Here is a 24371-nt window from a genome sequence, read left to right as displayed (position 1 = left end):
TGGGATCATACTGGGGGTGACTGGACTCATACTGGGATCATACTGGGAGCAACTGGGACCATGCGGAGGGCAAATGGCATCCTCCAGGGAGTGACTGGGAGTGACTGGGGCCAGACTGGACTCAGATGGGGAGTCCCTGAGAGTGAAAGGAGCCATCCTGGGGGTGGCTGGGAGCAACTGGGACCACCTTGGAGGCAACTGGGATTCAGCACCATACTGGAATCATAGCGGGAGCGACTGTAAGTGACCAGGATCAAACTGGGAGTGACTGGAACTATGCAGGGGGGAACTGGGAGCCAGTGGGGCCATGCTGGAAGGCAACTGGGAACATCCTTGGAGCAACTGGGATCATGCTGGAAGCAACTGGGAGTAACTGGGAGTGACAGGGTGCATGCTGGGGGCAACTGGCATAAACTGGGAGTGACTGGGAGTGACTGGGATCATCCTGATGGAAACTGGAACCATCCTGGGGCAAGTGGAAGTAACTGGGTGCAGTGGGTTTCTGTGGCTGGGTTTTGGTAGCGGGGGGGCTACAGGGGTGGCTTCTGTTAGAATCTGCCAGAAGCTTCCCCTGTCCCATGGAGCCAATGCCAGTGGCTCCAGGATGGAATTCCTGCCGCTGGCCAAGGCTGAGCCAGTCAGGAGTGACAGCAACGCCTCTGGGATAACATATTTAAGAAAAAGAAGGAATTCCAGCCAGGGAAGAGCGAAGTGAGACCATGGGAATAACAACGTAGACCCCAAGGTCAGCGCAGAAGGAGGGGCAGGAGGTGCTCCAGGCTGAGGCCCTGCAGCCCGTGGGGCAGAGCAGGGTGGGGCAGCTGTGCCCCTGCAGCCCCTGGGGGAGCATCGGGGTGTAGAGACCCCCCTGCAGCCCCTGGGGGAGCATCGGGGTGCAGAGACCCCCCTGCAGACTGGGATGGACTGGGAGCCCTTAGGAGGGAACTGAGAGCCCTTAGGGAGGGACTGGGACAAACTGGGAGCCCTTTGGAGAGGACTGGGATGAAGTGGGAAAGGTCCGCGAGCCCTTAGGAAGCCACCGTGGCCCTCCCGTCATTTGCGTAGCGCTGAGGGCAGGGTTCTTGCGCCATTTGCGTATCTTTACGCAACTGACTTAACTCCCTTATTGCCATTATCGGCGCCCTCTTTACGCTGTTTGCGTAGCGACGCGGGCATTGCCGGCCCCCGTTACGCAGTTTGCGTAGCGCCACTCCATTGCCGCCCGCGGCGCCGCCTTACGCCGTTTGCGTATCCCTGCGCCGTTTGCGCAGCGCGGCGGGGGCGGGCCCGTGTCCCCGCCTGCTGATGTTTATTTATCGGTGTCCAGGCGCTCGACCCCTCAACCCCTCACACACCCACGGGCCCCACGGCAGCGCGGGGGAGGATCTCGGGGGTGTCCAAAAGCTCCTCCAAAAGTCAGTTTATGGCTTTGCAGAGGGCTCTCGGGAGTCACCGAGGGGCTGAATGTAAAGAGTGAAAAATTAAATCTTTAGGGGGAAAAAAAATATAACAATAGCATGTCTGTGTTCCCGAGGAGCCGTGGGTGTTTTTAGGCAGCTGCCTGCAGAGGCCATCGCCGTTTCGTGAGGTGGCATTAATGCAGCGGGAGGAGACTTGTTCTGCTGTTCACAGAAATTCGGATTTTAAGGTTTTTCTCCTTGGTTTGAAGCTTCTTCATTCTTCCTTCGCTCTCTTTCAGAGCAAAGGTTTTAATTTTTAAACTTAAGAGGAAAAAAGTATTAACAACAAGTGAGGAAAACTAGGGGGAAAAGGGAAAAGTTCTTCTGAAAGGATTACAATGTGCAAGCAGAATCAGTTCTCTCTCCAGGAGACAAAAAATATTAGAGGTGTAAATTGGCTCCAAAAATGCCCCCAGGGGCATAGGGAGGATAATCAGGATGACATCCTGGCTGAGCACTCAGCATCCGGGGCATGGCCCAGGTGTGCAGGGGAAATGCAGCTCATCAGGCTTGTGTTAAATAGAGAATTTGTTTCTGGTATAAAAAGATGCCTGACTGGTCTGTGCACACACCAAACCAGCCCTTTGTGACTTGCATGGGCCGACTTGACTTCCAGGTTTTGAGACACTAGTTTTGATCTAAAAGCCCAGCCTATTGCTAATGCTGCAGAACTGTTTGTTTGATGCAAGGAGAAAACAGGGATTGTGGCAGGAGCGAGGTCAGGCAGATGCCCTTCGGTGCAAAACTCCTGGAGCGAGCTGCAGCATTTCTGTTAAGGGCCTTCTGTGTTGGAGTTGACTTCTTCCACTCCGGGACCTTTCACTTGCAAAGTACATTATGGGGCTCCTTTGTTTAACAAGTCTCTGGGAGCTGTGAGAGAGAGAATTAATGCTGGCATTTGGAAAGACAAGGGATAGTGCTGCATTGGATTTGGGTTTCATGTCATTATTTTCTGGTTCCAGAGTCAGAAAAAGCTGCTCATTTATTTTTCATGCAGCTGTACTGTTTTTTCCTGACTTCTTGAGGAGGCAGAGCTGATGAAATCGTGCTGTAGGAGGCCTGAAGCTTTTGATCTGATGTTCAGCTTCAACAAATTTCACTTGTGGAGTTTCTGCACTTTGGGGGAGGCTGCAGGTTATAGAAATGAATTAGTGCATCTGCTAAAGGAAGAGGAGTATTAGTCATATTTAAAACCAAGACTAAGTCAGATTCCTCCACATTGGCTGCAGCTGAATTTTGCAAGGTTTCTGATCTCCTCGCTCTGGCTGTGAGGGTGTTTCCTTTTCAAGCCTGTCACCTGCAAAGACTTTTCTGAGACAGTGATTTCTTCATGTCAGAAAAGCAATGTAGAGAAACCTCTTTGCTACCCCAAGATCATTATTTTCTTGATTGCCCTCTTGTACTCTGCTGAGGTTCCATTACACCTGCAGGTCAAATGTAACCTGACTGCAGCACTGATCACAGAGAGCAATAAATATAGTACAGAGCTTTAGTGTGAACTTCATGCCCATCCTTGGTTTGTTTGTGTAAGACTGTGTATTATACAGAGAATATAAAGCATAAAATAGTTTTCATATATAAAAATTACTTTTCCAGCACATACTAATGTGCCTTTCATAACCTCCTAATCAGGTTATGTTTTCTCCTAAACTTAATTCCTCTTTATGACCAAGAGTTGAGTCGACTTCAGCTTCATTTTTGGTTCCAATTTTCATTCTGTTCAGTGTGTGTGTATATATATGTATACACAAGAAGATAGTCCTTTATTAATCTTTTGAGCAGAACACTTTTCATTCGCGCAGCAAAAGTCCTGTCTCTGAATGTTCATTATCAGCACCTGATGTGCTGCCTGGAGCACAATATCCTAATAATTGGAGTTAAAGGGAAAAAAAAAAAGGGCCATTTATTAAAGTTACAGTGTTTCATTTCTGTGCATGTTCTGATTCAAAATTATTCAAGCATTTGACTGCTCCTACACACAGAAACTTATGTCTCCCATGCATTTTTGCACCCCAAAGTGTTCTCTGGTTTCCTTTGTCTCCCACACTACGTTAGAGTATTCAAATGCACTGTGCAGTACCAGTAGCATGTGGCACATTACAAGAAAATTTGAGACAGTTTCTCAGTTAAATGCATTTTATTTTGACCTATTGCCTTTCACTTGAGTCTAACATTTGGTCTCTTCATAGCCAATATTCTGTTTTATGGAAAGGTTTTAAAGTTTTCCTGAAGGAGATGAGTAAAAGGTGAAGTACCCAAGACAACCTAAATTTATATTATTCCTTTTGCCATTATTATTAAAAATAGGAAAGAAGAAGTAGTGTTGGGGAAAATACAGGGAATGCTGATGCAATTATACCTACATGTGCAAAGCTACGTGCTTGCTTTTACTCTTGAAATTTAGACCTCTGCTTTCCTTCTACAGACTGGGACAGTTCATTTCAGTTGCATTTTGCAACTACTGACATACATGTTCATTCCTAAATTCACTTCATATGCTTCCAAATCCTTAGGACAACATTCAGTTTAGGCACACCAAGAAAAACCTGGAGTGATTCCACCGACCTAAATGTAATTACTCAGTGCTGAATTAAAGGCACAGGTGTGTAACTTCAGACCCATGTGTTTGGAGTAACAAGGAGAGATCAAAATCTCAGCTTTTGTCATTAAATTCAATGTTTCTAGACCTTAATCCAAGACACATTTGTAGAGAGAGGTGATAGCTTCTTTTTAGAGGCATTATTATTATTAAACACTATTTTCTTGGACTGCTCACATTTTCTCCCAGCTCACTGTCTAACACTAATCTGTGACTAAATATTAAAAAAAAAGTGAGCTGTGAATGGTTTTAAGCTGAGACAAGATTGTCACTGTTAATGGCTTGGTCAGAGAGAGTATTTGTTTCAGCATGTAAATCTCTTTCCTGCAATGCTTAAAGCTGCTGATTCTGGAGTTTAGGAGGCCAGCGTGTCCAGAGCTGCTCTAGTCCCTGGGCTGATGAGCTCTCCCAGCTGGGTAAAGCTCTGTCAGGAGCCAGTTTGTAGTGAATTGACTGCAGGCAGAAAATATAAAAGCTCATAGGAAACATGAGCCTGACTCAGGAGCTATTTCTGTTCAGGTGACATTCTAATCCAAGCGTGTGGTGAATCACTACAGCAAAAATTGATTGGACCCCATATCAAACGAGTATTGACAAATATGAAGAAGTTTGTTTTGAGTTAGTAATATAAGGGGTCTTTTATATATATGGTGCATTACAACGGGGGGATTCAGGGCTTTGTCAGACTATCTATAAAAATTAAAAAAATACATGTTTGTATAAAAATCTCCGTTCTATACTTGTGGCTTTGAAGGCCTGGGCTGTTTTTCTTTTCCTTCTGGAGTAGCTGCGATTCATCTCGTTCGATTGCAGTGAATCCATCCCGTTCCCGAGGCCAATGGGAGGAGCGAGCGGGCGGCCATGTTGTGCGGGGGGCGGGGAGGAAGGAGCCGAGATGGCGGCGCTCCCTCACACACACGGCACAGGATGGCCGGGGAGCAGCGGCAGCTCCCGCACGGCTCCCGGGCGCGCTCGGGGGACACCCGGCTGGCGCCCCGGGTGCCGCGCTCGAGGGCCGGGGGCTCTGGGGCTGCGGAGGGCGGCGAGCGGGGCTGCCGAGAGCGGCTGGGACGGGCGGGCAGCAATGGCGCCGGGACTGCGAGCGCTGCCCGCGCCGCTCCCTCGCCGGGCGGGCGCGGGGCCGCTCTTGGCCGCGGGAAGAGCGAGCATCGGAGCAGCGCCCCGTCCTCGGGGCCCCCGGTGCCGGCCAGCGGGCTGCTCTTCGCCAGGTGAGTGCCGCGCTCCTCCTTGTCCTTTGTCCTGGGGAGGGAAAACAAAATGTTCTCGGAGCCGGGAGGGGAAGGGGGCGCTGCCTCTGCCGGCCCCCCCTCCCACCCCTCGCCGCTCGCTGAGGGGACCCGCGGGAACTGTCGGGGACCCCCGGCCGTGTCCTGCCCGTGGGGGGTGAGGGGGAGCGGCGGGACCGGGGGAGCCCCGGTGCCCCTCGGCGGCTGCGGCGCTGCCGTCCCGGCCCTGCAGCACCCGCGGGGGCCGCCCGGCCCGGCCCCGATGCAGCACCGAGGGGGCAGCGGCGGGTTTTGGGTCCCCGGTGCGGCCCCGGGCACAGGGGGGGCACTACGGGAAGCAAAGGTAGGTACTTAAATATGAGTTACAGGATAATAAAACGGATGAGTTTGTGTGTTACGTGGAAAGCTTTTAAAAACGTTTCTTGGGTGTCAGGTTTGTTTTTAGTGTTCAGTTTATGCGTTTTTCAGAGACCTCACAGTCATTTCTCTTTCTGGAGCATTTTTTATCTTCTTTTCGGTGCCTAATAATTTTAGAAGTTGTAGAACACCTTTTGCAAGACTTTCTAAAAATGCAAGTTTAAATGGAACGCCTGACGTTTGTTATGTGTTAGCTGGCATTCAGCAATTACCAATGTAAGGGCAAAATTGGAATTGTGAATGTATGAAAAGTCTTGAGTTTCTATAAGTTTCGAATAATAGTTTATTATCTGGTAAAAGCAGCAGCCGGCTGGGTGACAGAAATGGGACCAGTTTCCCAAATCTGCACACCCCTACTACAGGGTACATTTAGTATTTCCCTTAGCTACTTCATGCATATTAATTATATCCTAGACATAGACATTCTGCAGGTTTTTGCTAAGTATTTAATAGATGGGTTTTCTTACAGCTAAAGCTAAAGGGTTATCTCTACAACCGTCATAATTCATGCATTCTTGGATGAACAGGCGCCTAAAGATTTAAAGTTCTACTATATTTTATTCTTAGGATAGTAAGGAGGTTTTAGGCCTCTTGACTTTGTGAGGGTCTGTTTTATTTCTTTATGGGGGTGTAATTAAGTTTTACAATCTGTTTGTTTTATTTTGATGTAATCACCCATTTGTTTCACGAATCACGATTATTTATATATCACAAAAAGTCACTGTGATAGAGGAACAGGTAAATATTAAGAACTTTAGTTTTAGTTGGAGGTTGTGTTTAGCCATATTTGTTGGATTTCTATGGTGTACACTTGAGCAAGGTTATAAAACTCCGTGCATGTTTTAAACATTGCAGTTGGAGGTAAATCTGGATTATTCAATACTTCCTCTGCAAATGTGAATCTGTCATTACAACAATATAAGTTTGCCCTTTTTTGGAAATAGAAATACAGGTTTTAGCAACTGCTGGACATCTCCACCTTTATGCAAAATGTTCCGTGTCTTTATTTTAGATTTGGATTATGGTGGTTTTCTAACCCAGCCACAGTTCTGCAGTATAGAACAGGTTCTGGCATACACACTGTGCCCTAAAGAAAGTTCTGGCTGTAGGTGGGTGTCTGCTGGATTTCTCTTTTCTTAAAGATGTTATGGGATTTTTTTTTTCGATAGCTTTGAGTGGTTTCTTTTAACAACTGAAAATAAAATAGCAAGTAATTGTCTCAAAAAATTAATTCCTCTTAATTCTTAGTGTGTTTTGTTTAACAGTTCTGCTTTTTTATATTCAAGGTGTAGGAATTGGAATTTATATTTGGATACCTTTTAATTTAGCAAGGAATGTTTTTTAAAATTGTGTCTTTACTGACTGATTCCAGACTTCTTCTTAAGTATGAAGTAGTGGGGCTGATAAATATAACTGCTGTAAAATAAAATAACATTTTTGCCTTCACAAAAGGCAAGAAAAGTTGGCTGGAAGTAGTGCAAATATAGTGTTCCTTTTGTTAAAGACCCTGGTTTGGGATCTGATGAAAGGTTAAAGAAGCTGAAAGCTTTAAAACTGTTTTCTAAAGGGCAAAAAGATGCATTTTTGGGGAAGATCAAGCAAGGTAGGACTTACAATTCAGAGAAGCTGATGACAGAAGCCATTTTGAAATAACTTTGCTGTCCCTAAAGGTTTTATTTAATTTTGCATAGCTTGGTTCTAAAGACTTTAATGGGAAAAAAAAGCACAAGGGGTGAGGGGTATTGGGTGATAAGTTACTCAATAAAAACGGTTAAATTTGCATTTGATCTCTAAGTCTTTCAAAATTAAAGTAATGGAAGACAGAAGAGCAGATTGCTGTTAGTCATGAGAAGCACAGGTCGTGTGTGTTGTGTGTCAGTCACTGTCATCTCCAATGTGTTTTATTTCAGCCAAGAATGTCCTTTTATTTTTAGAGTTGAGTTGTAAAGATACAGTTACTGCTGTCATAAGTTTTCTTGACTTAATAATTACCTAAAGATCAATACATTTCAGGCCTGTGACTTGTTCTGCTTTTCTAAAGCAAAATGTTGAAAATTTCCATCTTTTTTTTTTTTTTTTTTCAGGTAGAATGCCATGAACAATTCCTTATTGTCTGAGTGGCTTCAGAGGAAACGTTCATGAGTTATTTTCTCAGGTAAGAGTGGCTGTAACTTGTGGTAGTATGTTCATTTCCTTGTTATTTTTTTATCTTGAAATTTGCCTTTTTGCTACTGTGCAGATGGGAAGAAAAGAAATCTGATTTTTTATGTGGAGGGGGGATATATTTTGTAAAATATCTGGACTTTTAGAAAGATTTTTTTTTTTTTTTTTTTTTTTTTTTTTTGCAGATGCAGGTAGACTGTCTTCAAATAATGTCAAGTTTCTGTGCTCCTTCTGTCTAAATTTGAGTTTCCCCAGCCTGCCTGGTTAGGTGTTCCTCAACCAGACGCCAGGAGGAGACGGCAGAGAGAGCCCGGGCTCCCGCAGGGCTGAGCAGCGAGTCAGGGGCTCTACGCCTCAGGGCTTTGGCCTGTGCTGCAAACTCCTCTAACTTCTGCCTTGGAACCAGTGGAGGAGCACCTGGAGCACACCTCGGTGTTCCAAGGACAGAGACTCCCTGACTCACCGTGGCAGACAGGCAAGAGGAGGCCCGGAAGGGAGGGAGCCAGGTGAGAGCAAAGTGCCCCTCCCGCAGCCTGGCAGAGGGGCTGTCAGGGTGGGCAGCACAGGTGCCATGCCCGGGGCCACTGTCTCTCTCCCTCCAGCATGCCTGCTGTGCCAGCCATCAGAGCCTGACCCGGACATCTGCGGGCAAAAAAGTTTCGTATTTGGGCTCTGTGTCCACAAGCTCTGCCTGGTGAGTTGCTCTGCAGGCTCCCTCCACTTTTTGACAGGCAGTCCCTGCCACTCTCTCCTCATCAGTGAGTGTCCTTTTCCTGCAGTTTTTTGTCAGCAACTCTCCTGACATCCCGGTTCAGCGACTAGAAGACTGGAATATTGGTGCAAGGGAGATCCCACATACAGTCTCCTGGGCAGCACAGCAGGTGAGAGCCTGACAAGAGCAGGGAGATTTGGGCCAGGCGAGGTTTGCTGGAGCTCAGCCCAGACCCCAAGCAAGAAAGCCCAGCCCTTCCAACCAGCTCTGGCACAAGGAGGAGGCCCTGAGGGTGCTGCTGATGGGGCTGCTCTGCTCTTTCCAGAGCTGCTGCATCTGTGGCCAGAGTGGGGCCACCATCCCCTGCTGTGATGGCACAGGGGGAAGGCAGGGACACCCTGCACCTGCCCGATTCCAGGACAGAGGGAGCTCATCAGTTTTCTTTTCCCATCAGGCCACCATCATGGGAGGGCTTTAATGCATTGGCCGAGCTAGAAGAGAGACACAGGCACTGGGATGCCAGTGAGTGCCTTTGTCCAGGAGGCAGGCAGGAGGCAGAGGAGGAGGGGTAAGTTGCCAAAGCTGCACCCCAGGGCTCTGCAGGGCTTGAAGCAGAAGGACCCAGGAGAAGAGCTCAGCACCTCCATGAACTCCTTTGCTTCCCCAGGCCCTGGGAACTGCTCCTGTGCTCCTCCTGTGCTGCCGAGGGCACCCACAGACACTGCTCTGGCCTGGGGACAGCAGAACCAGATGGGAATGTGATGGCTGTGCACTCCCGGGCACAGGTAAAAGGCAAAGCACCCTGGTGATCCTGGCAGCTGGTGCCCCTGGGCCTGGCAGTGGGTGTCCAGGGTGGGCTTGGCTGAGCTTGTCTGCTCCAGGAGGGCTGGGGGCACCTCTCTGACCTATCTTGTCCCAGGTCTGGAATGATCTTGTCCCTCCTGCTTCCCCTTACAGCCTCCAGTTAAGACCCAGAGCATGTTGCTCTCATGAGGGAGTCTTCTGACGACTTGACAGAATACGAGACCATCACCCCCAGTACGAGCAAACTCCATAGCAACCAACAGGCAACATCGGAGGAGACTCTGGAATCCCCCTCCCAGGAGACGAGCAGCTCCAGCCCTGACAGTCAGGTAACATCGGGGTCGTGTCAGTGTTTCCTGCCTCGGAACCAGTGGAGGAGCACCTTGGAAGAGACCTCGGTGTTCCGAGGACAGACGCCCTGCTGACATCACCATGGCAAGCCCCCGAAGAAAGGGAGCAAGCCCCCGAAGAGAGACAGGAAGCCCCTGAACAGAGAGAGGACCAAGCCCCCGAAGACAGGCAGGAAGCCCCCGAAGACAGGGAGCCAGGTGAGAGCAAAGTGCCCCTCCCGCAGCCTGGCAGAGGGGCTGTCAGGGTGGGCAGCACAGGTGCCATGCCCGGGGCCACTGTCTCTCTCCCTCCAGCATGCGTGCTGTGTCAGCAACCAGAGGCTGACCCGGACATCTTGTGCGGAAAAACTCCGGATAAATGGTTTCTGTGCCCACCAGTTCTGCCCTCCCAACAGCGAAACCAGTCCCGCCAGCCAACGGGACTGGTCAATGCAACAGGAGCCACTGGGAGGGACTGGGAGGGACTGGGTGTCATTATCTAGTTAACTAAACCAAGTCCCTTCACTATAAACCTTAGACAAGGTAAAAGGGAGGTAACTTGTTTTATGTCTTTACAGGGGCCCAATTAAGTTTTACGATTTCTTTTTCTTTTCTCTCTCTAGGTTGTGTTGACCTCAGGCTGTTTTCTTTTTATGTACCTCAAATCGTTCTCCCTTTTACCTTGTCTAAAATTTCTAGTGAAGGGACTTGGTTTAGTTAACTAGATAATAACACCTTTCTTAAAAGTTGATAACTGTGTAGATAACAAGCACCCATCTGCTCAGTGTCTGACCTGACAACATGTAATGTTTTTGCTGTTGTGTAATGAATGTACATATTTTATTTATTTACTTGTATTATACATTTGTATATATATTATTGAAATAAATTGTATATCAATATATTATATATAAGTATATAAAGACATTTATATATTAATTTTTAGACATTATTTATGTATTTAAATGTTTATTTTATATGTTTTATATACATTTTATATATTTACATATATTATTGATATATATTATATATCAATATATTTATATATTGATATATAAAACATATATTTTTATATAAATGTATATGTTGTTTATGTATTTGAATATTTATTTATTTTATATATATTTTATATATTTATATATTATTGATATATAATATATCAAGATATTATATATAAATATATAAAAACATATACTAATATATATAAATATTAATAACCGGGACTGGGGAGAACTGGAAGCTTTACTGGGATCACTGGGAGCAGCCGGGCGGAGGCAGAGTGACAGCAGGGGAGGGGGGACACACGACCCCCCGAAATCCTCACAGGGACGGGGGGGGTCCAGGCTGGGCCCGAGGCTCTGGGGAGGGGCTGCGGCCGCCACCGGCTCAGGAGCTCTGTGGGGAGAGAAAAGGGGGTGACACCGGGGTGGGGGGACAGGGGGGACACCGGGATACACCGAGACCCAGACTGGATCCAGCGGGATCATATGTACTGGGATCATACTGGGATCAGACTAGGATCATACTGGCAGCAAGTGGTTCTACGCTTGGGGCAACTGGGAGCTACTGAGATCCCACTGGGAGCCATTGGGAGCAACTGGGACCATGCTGGGCACAACTGGGATCCTATTGGGAGCAACTGGGCCCACAGAGAAGGCGGCTGGGGTCATACTGGGAGTGACTGGGATCGTTCTGAGGGCAGCTGGGACCATGTTGGCGCAACTGGGGTATACTGGGAATAAGCAGGATCACGCTGGAGGTGACTGGGATCATACTGGGAGCGACTAGGACCCCACTGGGGGTGACTGGGAGTGGCTGGGAGCAACTGGGATCATGCTGGAAGCTACTGGGAGCAACGGGGAGTGAGTGGAACCACACTGGGGGCAAGTGGGATATACTGGGAGAGACCAAGAGTGACTGGGATAATACTGGGACTGACTGGGAGCAGGCTGAGGTCAACTGGGATATACTGGGAGAGACTGGCCGTGACAGGGATCCTACTGGGAGGGACTGGAACTACAGTGGGGTGACTGGGAGCAAGTGGGACCCTGCTGGGGGCAAATGGCTTTATCCTGGGAGTACCAGGGAATGTCTGGGTTCATCCTGGGTGTGACTGACACCACACAGGGTGTCCCTGGGATCATACTGGAGTCATACTGGGAGAGACTGGGAGGGACTGGAACTACAATGGGGTGGCTGGGAGTAACTGGGACCATGCAGGGGGTAACTTGGATCCTACTAGGAGAGACTGGGATCATACTGGGACTGACTGGGAGAATGCTGGAGGCAACTGGGATATCCAGGGAGTGGCTGGGAGTGACTGAGATCATTCTGGGAGTGACTAGAACCATAGTAGGGGTGAAGGGGAGCAACTGGAATCACGCTGGGGGCAACTGGGATCCTACTGGGAGCAGTTGGGCCCCTACTGGGGTCATACTGGGAGTGACTGCAATAATACTGGGAGTGTGTGAAAGGGACTGCAGCCATACTGGGGATGAGTGGGATCAAACTGGCTTCCTACTGGACGTGTCTGGAAGTTACTGGGATCATACTGGGGGTGACTGGACTCATACTGGGATCATACTGGGAACAACTGGGACCATGCGGAGGGCAAATGGCATCCTCCAGGGAGTGACTGGGAGTGACTGGGGCCAGACTGGACTCAGACTGGGATTCCCTGAGAGTGAAAGGAACCATCCTGGGGGTGGCTGGGAGCAACTGGGACCACCTTGGGGGCAACAGGATCCTATTGGGAGTGACTGGGATCATAGTGGGAGTGACCAGCACCATACTGGAATCATAGCGGGAGTGACTGTAAGTGACCAGGATCAAACTGGGAGTGACTGGAACTATGCAGGGGGGAACTGAGAGCCAGTGGGGCCATGCTGGAAGGCAACTGGGAACATCCTTGGAGCAACTGGGATCATGCTGGAAGCAACTGGGAGTAACTGGGAGTGACAGGGTGCATGCTGGGGGCAACTGGCATAAACTGGGAGTGACTGGGAGTGACCGGGATCATCCTGATGGAAACTGGAACCATCCTGGGGCAAGTGGAAGTAACTGGGTGCAGTGGGATCTGTGGCTGGGTTTTGGTAGCGGGGGGGCTACAGGGGTGGCCTCTTTAAAAGCTGCCAGAAGCTTCCCCTGTCCCGTGGAGCCAATGCCAGTGGCTCCAGGATGGAATTCCTGCCGCTGGCCAAGGCTGAGCCAGTCAGGAGTGACAGCAACGCCTCTGGGATAACATATTTAAGAAAAAGAAGGAATTCCAGCCAGGGAAGAGCGACGTGAGACCATGGGAATAACAACGTAGACCCCAAGGTCAGCGCAGAAGGAGGGGCAGGAGGTGCTCCAGGCACTGGAGCTGAGGCCCTGCAGCCTGTGGGGCAGAGCAGGGTGGGGCAGCTGTGCCCCTGCAGCCCCTGGGGGAGCATCGGGGTGTAGAGACCCCCCTGCAGCCCCTGGGGGAGCATCGGGGTGCAGAGACCCCCCTGCAGCCCATGGAGGCTCCCACGCTGGAGCAGGTGGATGCAGGAAGGAGGCTGTGACCCCGTGGCAGGCCCAGGATGGAGCAGGGTCCTGGCAGGGACCTGCAGCCCATGGAGAGGGAAGCCCAGGCTGGAGCAGGTTTTTCCCAGGTAGGACTCATGGCCCCTGTGGGGGACCCACACCAGTACAGCTCATCCGTGAGGGACTGACCCCATGGAGGAGTGACCCACGGGACAGCAGGTTGGGAAGAGCTGCTGCCCGAGGGATGGACTCACGCCGGAGAGGTCCATCAAGGACTGTCTCCCGTGGGAGGGACCCCATGGGAGCAGGGGAACGACTCCAACTCCTCTCCCTGAGCAGCGGCAGAAACAACAACTGACCGTGACCCCCATTCCCATCCCCTCCCATCTCCCTGCTGGGGGGAAGGAGGGAGAACATGGAAGGAAAGGGGGGGGAAGGTGTTTTTAAGACTGTTTTATTTCTCACTCTTTGGCTCTTATCCTGTTAGTAATAAATATAAGTACTATCCCCACTTGGAGTCTTGTTTTGCCCGTGAAGGTGATCAGTCACTGACCTCTTGAAATAGAAAATGAAATAAAATATTAGATATTTAGCTATGAATGTGTGACTTTGCAAAATATAAAACTGCTTAAAAGTCTCTGACCAAACTGTGGGCAATTGAGATAAAAAGCTTAGAAAATAGGGAAGGCTTTTTAGCACCTAGAGAGGGGTGTATAACCTGAAACTGTTTGAAGTGATAAAACTTTATGTAACTACTCTGTAATGGTAAGAATAGGAGGTAAAACTAAATGTCTATTTAGATAAGACAGACTGCAAAAAGAGTGTGCGTAAAGATAATTTTGACCTTGCTACTTTCAAACTGTATAAAAGGCTATGTTATTTCTTGGCTCGGCGGAGTGCACTGGGGAGAACACCTGCCCCTTTGCATTCCCCGGCCGTAATAAAAGTGCTTTTCAGATTGGCAGAGGTTTCTTTGAATCAATATGGCACCCAGATGGGACTGATCTCTGCTCGCCGGTGAGGACCCTCCGGAACTGGGGACCCTCTGCGCGCCCCGGGACGTTACTCCGGTGAGGCTCCCCGGGCTCCGCTGGATCACCACGGGAGTAGAGGAAGACCCTGTGCACAGGTATACAAATTTTAAAGCACTCATTTTTTTTCTTTCTCTTTTTCCCCCTAGGGTTTTGGGAAGGAAACCGTAAGTCGTACGCTGGTTTTTAGGGCTCTGGGCTTGCTAACAGCTAACAAGAGCAACACCCTTTCAATAGTAGGTTCGAGTCCTACTGGGAGGATGCATATGGCTTTGATTGTGAGTTAGAGTCTCACCAAAGCTTTACCAAATTCCTCAAGCTAAGAGGAATTTTGGGCAGAGGGCTGCATCCTTCTGAATATGGGTTAACAGTCCCATTAAAGGGTGGCATAGGTTTTTGATTGTGAATCTCACCGAAGGTATACCAAATTCCTCAGTCTAAGAGGATTTGGAAAGAGGTACAAATGTTTTTGGATTTACCATTGTGGCTAGATTTGGGACTTGGTTTTGGAATTGCGATTATTATAAGTTTGGTAATATATTATATCTGGGTTTGTTTTAAACCATCTGTCTGTGTTCCATGTGTTTGCTGAATTGTATTGTTTGCTTTTGTCTGTGAGTATTGTCTCTTATGTCATAAAATTACTGTTGTATGTTAAGTAAACAAATATTGGGAAATTATATGTGTTTTCATATATGTTACGGGTGTTCTCCTAACCACGGCAAAAGGACTACCTTCGTGTGTTTACGGGAGATAGTGGTTTTGTGTTTTTGTGGTTTTATGGTTTTAGGCAGAACCTTAACACTCATTGTTTGCAGGAATTAAGCCAGGAAGTTTGCTGACCGCTTGCAGATACCACAAACCCCAGGGCTGACAACCTCCGAAAGTGCAAAGCCGTATCGTTGCTCAATCTGTAGAAATTGTTCACCTCGTACTTGTAATCTGTGTTAAATGTTGGCAATTTTTGCGTGTTAGGGGCAAGATCGGCATTAAGAGATCTTAGCATTGGAGTAATTAAGTCTAGATACAGTTTTATACAGTATCTAAGAGAGAGTAACAAAATCTACAGGTAAAATAAGGCGAAAAGGAATAAAAGGTGGATCTTTTCTCATTAATACTTAGATTGTGAGATTGTTACCTTGTATCAGTAAGTGTGGAGCGTAGTTATTTCGTAAGCACCTAAGAAAAGAGTTTCTTATTGCCAGACTGAGGATTGCTACCGGACAAGAGATACTTAAACAAGCTAAGAGGGCTGACTCAGAACTTTCCTGCCTCAAAGCTGGTGCTGTGTGCGTATGGTATGTTGAAAGTGTATAACTGAAGTTTGTAGATAACCACAAGTTTGTGCCTTTGTTATCGTGCAAAGGGTACGACTAAAAGCAGGCCAAAGCAAAAGCTAAAAATGGGGAACCAGCAAGGGAAACACGAGGTTGATAAAAGCCCATTAGGATGTGTTTTAACACACTGGAAAGAAATTGGGGAATCTCAGGGTGGGATTACTAACAAGAAAACTTTAATCAAATATTGTTCAGAATGGTGGCCCCTCTATAAACTAGAGGAAGGAGCAAAGTGGCCAAAGCACGGATCATTAGACTATAATACTTTACTGCAGTTAATGTTGTTTTTGCAGAGGCATGGAAGGTGGAACGAGGTCCTTTATGCTGACATGTTCTTTGGCTTGAGGGAACACCCAGAATGGCATAGAGAGTGTGGCATTAATTTAGCCCCACGAGACCTGTTTGTTTTAACACTGGAAAAGAAGAATTTAAAACAAGGTATAGGAGAGCTCAAAAGGTGTTGTTCAGCCTGTTCAATAGGACAGAGGTGTCTGAAATATACCAACAGGGAAATGGAAAGTGGAATTGAGGATTATGTAAGTCCCTTTGGAGAAAGGGCAAATGAAATAGTCGAAGGAGGGGCTTCTGCTCCCCCCTCAGGACCGAACAGTGAATTGTTTGCATCTCCAAGACAGCAGGGGAGGGGTAGGGACAAAGAAAGGGGAAGAAGGGAAATTTCCCACTCCCCATCCTTATCTCCCCTGAGCAGGTGGACACGCAGTAAAATGAGAGCAAAATCTGTCTCCCCACACACAGAGACCAGGCAGACTATACAAGCCCCTTTAAGAGAGGCTGCAGGACCGCAGGGGTCTATAAAACTTAAAGCCAATTTCTCTATGGGAGATTTAGAAAATTGGAAGAATATTGCTCGTAAATATAGAGACGACCCAGTTGGGGTAGCAAAGAAGTTTAAAGCATATGTTAAAGCTTTAGACCCAGACTGGGAAGATGTGGACCTCATGTTGGATGCTTTGACAGAAACTGAAAAAGAGTTAGTCTTAAAAGCAGCAAGGACATATGCACAAACCAAGTTAGCTGCTGGAGATGATTTGAATTTCTATTTCCCACGAGATAAACCAGGTTGGGACTATAACAAACCTGATCATTATCAAATTCTCCAGAGATACTGGGGTTGGGTGGCTTACAGAATAGAAAATGCAGTTCCCAAAGCAGTAAACTGGGGTTCTCTTTATGCAGTAAAACAAAACACTGGAGAAACCCCTACTGAATTTATAGATCGATTAAAGGAAGCAATGTGAACTTACACCACCTTAGACCCATCAGGGGACCAGGGCCAACAGCAGCTAATTTCACTGTTTTGGGGTCAATCTTCAGATGACATCAGGCGCAAACTACAAGAATTAAAAGCTGAAGATCAGAGAAATATCGAAAAATTAATTGAAGAAGCGTGGCGGGTATACAGGAACCGGGAAGGGGTAGAAAGACAAAAATTAGGTAAAACTATCACAAAGGCAGCCATTGCTGCCCTGGATAAAAGAGACCATCGCTCTGGGAGACCTGGACAGCACCCTGGAAGGAGTGACCATCAGAAGTTGAGACCAAACCAATGTGAAATTTGTAAACAAGATGGACACTGGAAAAGAGAATTCCCTCAAAGGAAGCAAAAACCTATTTTAATGGCAGAATTGGACCAGGATTAACGGGGACCGAGGGGTTTGCCCCCAGGGATCCCCTGGTTATAATGGAACTGGGGAAAAACAAACATAAAATAGAATTTTTAGTAGATACTGGAGCAACATTCTCTGTGTTAAATCAGGAATTAAGCATTATGGATGATGTATCTTTGAATGTGATAGGAGCCACTGGTCAAGTTGGAAAAGTATCTTTTATGAAACCACTAAGTTTTAAATTAGGTAAGACTTTGGGTATACATAAATTCCTTTATATGCCTCATGCACCTAAATCACTTTTGGGAAGGGATCTATTAGAAAAATTGAATGCAGAAATTAGGTTCAACAATGGAGATATGCAAATTAAAGTAAAAGAAAATGAATTAATCAAAATTTTAAGTCTTGCTTTAATCCAGCCACAGATATCGGGAGAAGTACCACCAGCAATCTATGACCAAATCTACCCTGGGGTTTGGGCTGACGGGACCCCAGGAAGGGCCAGACGCTCAACCTGTAACAGTAAGATTAAAACCTGGGACACGACCGGTAAGAATTAAACAATGTCCTCTCAAACTAGAAGACAGAAAAGGAATTAAACAAATAATTGCCACCTCTGCAGCTGAAAGTTGGCAAATATTGTGGTTGTGATTTAGACGACACTACGGGAAGCAAAGGTAGTTACTTAAATATGAGTTACAGGATAAGGAAACGGATGAGTTTGTGTGTTACATGGAAAGCTTTTAGAAACGTTTCTGGGGTGTCAGGTTTGTTTTTAGTGTTCAGTTTATGCGTTTTTCAGAGACCTCACAGTCATTTCTCTTTATGAAGCATTTTTTATCTTCTTTTCGGTGCCTAATAATTTTAGAAGTTGTAGAACACCTATTGCAAGACTTTCTAAAAATGCAAGTTTAAATGGAACGCCTGACGTTTGTTATGTGTTAGCTGGCATTCAGCAATTACCACTGTAAGGGCAAAATTGGAATTCTGAATGTATAAAAAGTCGCTGTGGTAGAGCAAGAGGTAAATATTAATAACTTTAGTTTTAATTGGAGGTTGTGTTTAGCCATATTTGTTGGATTTCTATGGTGTACCCTTGAGCAAAGTTATAAAACTCCATGCAGGTTTTAAACATTGCAGTTGGAGGTAAATCTCCTCTGGGAATGTGAATCTGTCATTGCAACAATATAAGTTTGCCCTTTTTTGGAAATAGAAATACAGGTTTTAGCAACCACTGGACTTCTCCACCTTTATGCACAATGTTCTGTGTCTTTATTTTAGATTTGGATTATGGTGGTTTTCTAACCCAGCCACAGTTCTGCAGTATAGAACAGGTTCTGGCATACACACTTTGCCCTAAAGAAAGTTCTGGCTGTAGGTGGATGTCTGCTGAATTTTTCTTTTCTTAAATAAGTTATGGTGTTTTGTTTTTTTTTTGATAGCTTTGAGTGGTTTCTTTTAACAACTGAAAATAAATAGCAAGTAATTGTCTCAAAAAATAAATTCCTCTTAATTTGTAATGTGTTTTGTTTAACAATTCTACTTTTTTATATTTAAGGTGTAGGAATTGGAATTTATATTTGGATACCTTTTAATTTAGCAAGGAATGTTTTTTTAAAATTGTGTCTTTACTGACTGATTCCAGACTTCTTCTTAAGTATGAAGTAGTGGGGCTGATAAATATAACTGCTGTACAATAAAATACCATTTTTGCCTTCACAAAAGGCAAGAAAAGTTGGCTGGAGGTCGTGCAAATATAGTGTTCCTTTTGTTAAAGACCCTGGTTTGGGATCTGATGTGATGCCAATTTTATGCCCCCAAAAAGGCACGAACGGAAAAACTGCTCAAAGACAAAGTTTTTGAGTCTTTAAGCAGGAGGTATGTTTATTAATTACGACGTCGGGAAGCAGCCAGGTCATCCTGGATAAGACTGCTTCACTCGAGCAACTTACAGCTGAGCTTTTTATACAATTTTTGCCAAGCAATTGCATCACACAATATGAATATTTATTATATTGCAACATCTACTTTTAATATTCATAGCAGGTGGAGTTGAGGCGGAGTTAGAGGCGTGGTCTTCAATTTGGGGAGAATTTGAGGGGTCGTTCCTGTTCTTCAGCTTCATGAACTCAGTGTCCTTTCATCATCATCCTCATAAACTTTTGAACCTTCCCTAATTTGGATAGTTTCCTTGTGCAATTGGCAGGGATTTCTGGTGTCTGGCAAGAGTACTTGGTTCTTAGCTCATCTCTTTCCTTATCTCCCTCTGTTTTCCTTTCCTATGTCCATTTACGTGTGAGTTAGCGTTTTTAGTTCTTTCTGTTCTCCTATGTGCTTATGCTTATGTTCCTTCATGTCAGCGCATCCTGTACTCCTTAGTGAATTTATTGCCTCTGCTGTTAATACTGAGTTCTCTATGCTTTTGCTTAAAGCCTGCACTTTGAGTTTACCTCTCTAATTCTCGTATTGTTATACTATATTTGCTTTCCAGGTTTTACCTGAAAGCTTTAAAACTGTTTTCTAAAGGGCAAAAAAGATGCATTTTTGGGGAAGATCAAACAAGGTAGGACTTAAAATTCAGAGAAGCTGATGACAGAAGTGTAACAGTTTGTTTGGATACATGTCCGGAATAAAGACAAGTGCCAGAAATATTCAAACACACAAAATATCTTTTATTACAGTGATAATAATAATAATACTTAGCAAAGTGAATCAAGAACTAAAAAGGATACAAAATAACTACCTTATTGTGTAACCTTAAAACAAATACTACGAACAGCATTTAATACAGTATTAACTAGTGAAAAAAGGGGGGGGTTAAAGGGATACCAAAAAAAAAAAAAAGAATCTTAACACAATATTATGGATAACTATTAACACGATATTGGTTAGTAAAAAGGGAAAATAAAGGAAAAATACTATGAAATAATAAAAGGGGAATTAAAGGAATGCTAAAAGGATATTAAAAAGTTTGTTCTCTCAGTTGCTTCCTCTCAATAGACTGTGCTTACCCACACAGACAGGCCAGGGCTGTCAGGATCTGCAGCAGCTGGTCGGTGCCCGTGCTTAGCGGGCGTCCCCGCGGAGCAACACAGTCTCGGTGGTAGGATGAGGATCGCTCGAACTCAGCAGTCCCGACACCCCATTTTATCAGTTCCACATTACACTACGTAGGGCCAGTACGCAGTATAAGGTGATGCCTGAGTGGCAGCCAAACCCCGCCTGATCATCACCTCATGGCAACAGTCTGTGCATGCCCTACTTGTAGGGCAAGGGGCCAGCGACCCCTGCCCACACCATCTTCCTCCCATCATCATCTTTCTCACCCCTATGTATGACCTCTACCATTGTGTTTCAAGGGTAGATGTATCCATCTTGCAATATGTAGCAAAACTAAGGAAGAACTCAGCTCTGATAATAGGGGATATCAAGCTGACTTGCTAAAAAGCACAATGGACCTTCCAATTAACCTGTGCCATGAAGTTACATTGTACCATACTCTAGCTGGTTTCACATCCTAATATGGTTCCTTTCTCACGCCTCTATGCTCCATTGATCATCTAATTCAAAAGTACCCCCCTTACAAGAAGCCATTTTGAAATAACTTTGCTGTCCCTAAAGGTTTTATTTAATTTTGCATAGCCTGGTTCTAAAGACTTTAATGTGAAAAAAAAGCACAAGGGGTGAGGGGTATTGGGTGATAAGTTACTCAATAAAAAAATGTTAAATTTGCATTTGATCTCTAAGTCTTTCAAAATTAAAGTAATGGAAGACAGAAGAGCAGATTGCAGTTAGTCATGAGAAGCACAGGTCGTGTGTGTTGTGTGTCAGTCACTGTCATCTCCAGTGTGTTTTATTTCAGCCAAGAATGTCCTTTTATTTTTAGAGTTGAGTTGTAAAGATACAGTTACTGCTCTCATAAGTTTTCTTGGCTTAATAATTACCTAAAGATCAATACGTTTCAGGCCTGTGACTTGTTCTGCTTTTCTGAAGTAAAATGCTGAAAATTTCCATCTTTTTTTTTTTTTTTTTCAGGTAGAATGCCATGAATAATACCTTATTTTCTGAGTGGCTTCAGAGGAATCGTTCATGAGTTATTTTCTCAGGTAAGAGTGGCTATAACTTGTGGTAGTATGTTCATTTCCTTGTTTTTTTTTTTTATCTTGAAATTTGCCTTTTTGCTACAGTGCAGATGGGAAGAAAAAAAATCTGATTTTTTATGTGGAGGGGATACATTTTGTAAAGTATCTGGACTTTTAGAAAGCTTTTTTTTTTGCAGATGCAGGTAGACTGTCTTCAAATAATGTCATGTTTCTGTGCTACTTCTGTATAAATTTGAGTTTACCCAGGCTATCTGTTAAGGGGCTTGTTATTTTTATCATCTGTGTATATAGATCCATGTGCCTTGTATTTGTGGAAAAGGGCAGTATTTTTATAGAAATCCATTTCATTCAATGTCCCATTTCACCAGGGAGAACCTGCATTAAACTTTGACTGTATTTTGTACTTACTGAGTTTGTAGCATTAACAGTTGGGGATATTGTAGAACTCACATTTGCCAACAGGAACAGCAGTAACAGGAGACTTCAGGTGTTTGTAGAGGAGATTTTTGGGGCCTGTTTCTTGGTTTTGGGAACACAAAGGCTGATGCTTGGCAAGGATAGAATATTGTTATTGTAGTGTAGGTCACATTTTTATGAATTGAAAGACACCTTCTGTGTTTTCAGCAAGTTTGTCAGTCAAGAACATTAGGACTGCAGGTGAGATCTGTCTGTACCTTGTTTTCAGACAAATCTGGTTTTGTTTTTTCTTTTTTTTTTCTCTAAAGTCTCTCACTGGATATTGTTCTTCCAAAGATGCAGATGACTGGTTGGGTAAAAGTCCTTGAGCGAAATTGTGTACTGTTTGTGCCAGGTATGTTATACTGTGTTGTGGCTTTTTGTTTATGTCTTTTTTTTTAACTTACGCTGGAAATAATTTTTTTCAAAATAAGCCTTAAACATTTAAGGTGCAGTGTTTTTCCTTGTTGAATTTATTTTCTTTCAAGCTCAGTCCATTTGAAAACTGTTAGTAAGTACTGACTGCAGCAATGTTTGTGTCTCCTGCACCTTTGAAGATTTCTGTGGTCACTCACACACAACTTTAACAACCTGCAGTGACCGTGGTGACACGTAGGAAAGCCAGGCTGTGCTCTGAGAATTGCCATCTCCCGAGGACATTGTCTAACCACACTTCAGAAGTGCTTTTCCTTAGTTCAAGGTATTCATTCATTAGCTAGGGACACTCATAAACTTTTCCTTTCCAATCAGTTGTTTGTACAATAAACTTAAACCTTCTCTTTTTGGTGTAAATTTGACTCTAAAGCCCAAAGCGTTACGAGGTATCTTGCTCTCCTCCTTGCAGTACAAACAAATCAGCTTTCTAATGCTTATAATTTGTTTCTGCACTCTAAGATTCTGCATTTAGAGCCAGAGGAACACGTTTCCTTTGAGTCAGGCTTTCCCCACTGTGTAATTCAAAGTCGGAGAGCTCATTTGCCTCTCTGAACTGGTTCCTTTTCGCAGCTTCTCATGCTCAGGTACCTCAGGACCTCAAAGCACAAGGCGTCTTCGTGAAGACACCTGTGTCAGGAATCTCAAAAACACTCTTGATAATTTGCTTTTTGAAATTACATAATTGATGGTAATAGTTAAAGAATACAGTTGTGAACCCCCACCCGAGTGCAGCTGTTTTCTTTGGCTTGGATGAAGCCTTCAGCCCGTTCATGTAAAAAATCATGGGCCAATTTTGCAAAGCTTTATAAAAATGTCTCTCCAGGTTGTACTGAACCTTTACCTGCAGTGAGTCACTGCTGATGTGCAAGGCAGAATTCAGATAATATTTACAGAGAATGGACATGTCCATGATCATGGATGTCCTGCAGCAAACAGGGCTGATGTGCAAATGTGTGTGTCAGTGTGTTCCGGACTTGGTTGTGTAACTGTCTGATGGGATCTGTGAGAACTAAGAGTTTGGGTTTAGAAATGATCTCATACCTTATGAACAACGGAACTGTGCTGGTTTAAAAGTTAACCAGCAGGGGAAATGAACTCAACTCAAAAGAGAGATTATAAGTCAGAATAACAATTTATTAAAATAATGCAATAAGTACAATTATACAGACAAGCAATTGGTTTTAACCCACAAAACCCAAATGTATAACCCAGCACCCTGGGGCATGAACAAAGTGGTGTTCCTTGGGCCCCCCACCGAGTCCAAAGTAAAGGGAGAGGGGAAAAACCTGCTGGTGGGAGAGCTGTTGCAGTCTGGTCAATAGTGGTGATTGCAGTCCAGTTGAGGGTGGTGGTCTCGGTCTGGTTGAGAGCGGGGAGCTGCAGTCTTCCTCTGGATCCCACGAGTGGTGGTAAGGTTCCAAACCTCCAGGTTTATATATTCTCCAGTTCAGGCAGGAATGCTCAGTCCCTCCCTCAGAGCGGGGAATTCCATAAAAGGGTATGAGGACAGGAACATCCCCCCACCTCGCAGCCCCCCCCCCCCCCGACAACAATTTCTGGGAAATGGCAGGAGGGCCATAGAATACACACTTTTGGGCTACACCCATCCAGTGATGAATCAGCCCCAGCTGTTTTAACTAGGACAGGAGCATATCTGAAATCCCATGTGAATTTTCAGTTTAGAGGGTCAAAATCACAGATATTGCACAGTCTGTTACAATGAAGGCAAGACCAGTCTGATGATAATGAGGGGACTGAGCCTGTTGGACCCAGGACTTGTGTTCCTAATGTTAAATCCTGAAATTTCTAAAGCTGCAACTTTTCATTGACCTGCTGTTCAAAAAATAGCAAAATTAAAGATTAAAATTAAACCCTGCAGTGTCAGGAGCAGATCTTGGCTGACCTGCTGTTCCATGCTAAATACAAAATTGAGCACTCCAGCCTTAATGGTCTGCACCTTTCCTGGATTGCCCTGATGCTGTTTGTGCTGAGTAGGTATTAGAATAAAGGCAGTTTTACCTGTCCCCTGTTACTTTTCTGAGCTCTTTGGAGCTCCCTTTTCTTGGAAGAGCAATATCTGTTTATCTAGCACATGGCAGCTTGATCTCTCTGTTAGGTGGACCTCAGTAGGTTAGATGCACAC

General features: G+C 45.2%; 1 protein-coding gene and 1 long non-coding RNA gene across 2 annotated transcripts in view; one reads left to right on the top strand and one right to left on the bottom strand.

Moving 5' to 3' along the window:
* LOC135404849 (hydrocephalus-inducing protein-like) overlaps positions 1-24371 on the bottom strand; it is a 102782-nt gene that overhangs the window by 57614 nt on the left and 20797 nt on the right. The gene's annotated exons all lie outside the window — the stretch shown is intronic.
* On the top strand, positions 5985-10525 carry LOC135406147 (uncharacterized). Its single transcript, XR_010426166.1, has 6 exons — positions 5985-6832; positions 7808-7878; positions 8072-8580; positions 8666-9166; positions 9266-9403; positions 9556-10525. It is a non-coding gene; the product is annotated as an uncharacterized LOC135406147 (long non-coding RNA).

Source organism: Pseudopipra pipra, chromosome W (assembly GCF_036250125.1).
Source record: "Pseudopipra pipra isolate bDixPip1 chromosome W, bDixPip1.hap1, whole genome shotgun sequence".
Classification (NCBI taxonomy): Eukaryota; Metazoa; Chordata; class Aves; order Passeriformes; family Pipridae; genus Pseudopipra; species Pseudopipra pipra.
The sequence above is the reverse complement of the archived record's forward strand: the minus strand, read 5'-3'. Positions and strand labels throughout refer to the sequence as shown.